Source organism: Athene cunicularia, assembly GCF_003259725.1.
Source record: "Athene cunicularia isolate RWA chromosome 5 unlocalized genomic scaffold, athCun1 chr5_part1, whole genome shotgun sequence".
In the NCBI taxonomy this organism is placed as follows: domain Eukaryota; kingdom Metazoa; phylum Chordata; class Aves; order Strigiformes; family Strigidae; genus Athene; species Athene cunicularia.
Genome location: NW_020799101.1, coordinates 4,249,992 through 4,250,985, shown reverse-complemented (window position 1 = coordinate 4,250,985; position 994 = coordinate 4,249,992).

Below are 994 nucleotides of genomic sequence, written 5' to 3'. Positions count from 1 at the left end.
GAGGGGGAGACATGGACTGAGTGAAACCAGATGTTTATCACTGGCTCCATCATGTAGCCATTTGTGACTTTATTGTGCAAGCCAGACACTGTGCTAATGACTTCCCACCTTTGCCACTGAAGTGGTAACAAGAAGTGGTAACAAGAACTGGTAAGAGGGGATCGACCAAAGCTGGGCAACGACCACCGACTCAACTGGAACCCATGCTGCACCTTTTTCCTCGTCTGCCATAGAAATTTGTGGAATACCTGACCCTCCTCATCTAGTATGCTAATCAGCTAATGAGATGAACTTAGAAAGGCAACAGAAATTTTGCTGTGTGTGCACCCACCATTGAAGCTGGATCTGTGTGCACTCACCACCCAGGATTACCTGACATGAGACAACGCTGGATCCAGGGGTGGTGATCCAGATTTTTTTACTCTTTCTCTCTCCTTTCTTTGCCTTTCATTTCTTTTCTTTCTTATAGATTTATAAAAGACCACATTGCTTATTATCCTTTTCCAAGTTTAAATTGTTCTCTACGGCAAGTAAAACATTTTAACTGGTTGTTTGGTGTTGTTTCACCTTAATTTAACCTGAGGGGATCACAGAGCCCTTGCAATTCTCTGGGCTTCCAGGGTCATGAATGCTTGTATTAGGAGGAACTGTAGGCTCAGCACCTCTTTGAAATCTTTGGAGAAATTAACTCATGAACAAAACCCTTGGAAACTCTTGCCTTTTCTAAACCAGCACTGTTCTGAAGAAAGGAATTTTCCCCTATACCAGATGACGATCTAGGCTGATAGACTGTTAGATCATAAAATAAAAACTGTGTCTTTATTCATCCTTCATACACTGAATACTACCTTAAAATTTACAGAAATACTGTACCTTATTGTTGAACAGAAAGGCCTTTCTGCCTTCAGCTGCTCCAGAAAGTCTACTAGAAGGTTTTTTCTATGGCTGCTTTTCATGGTGATTATCCTGTTGCTTTCGACCAGCGAAGAAAGTT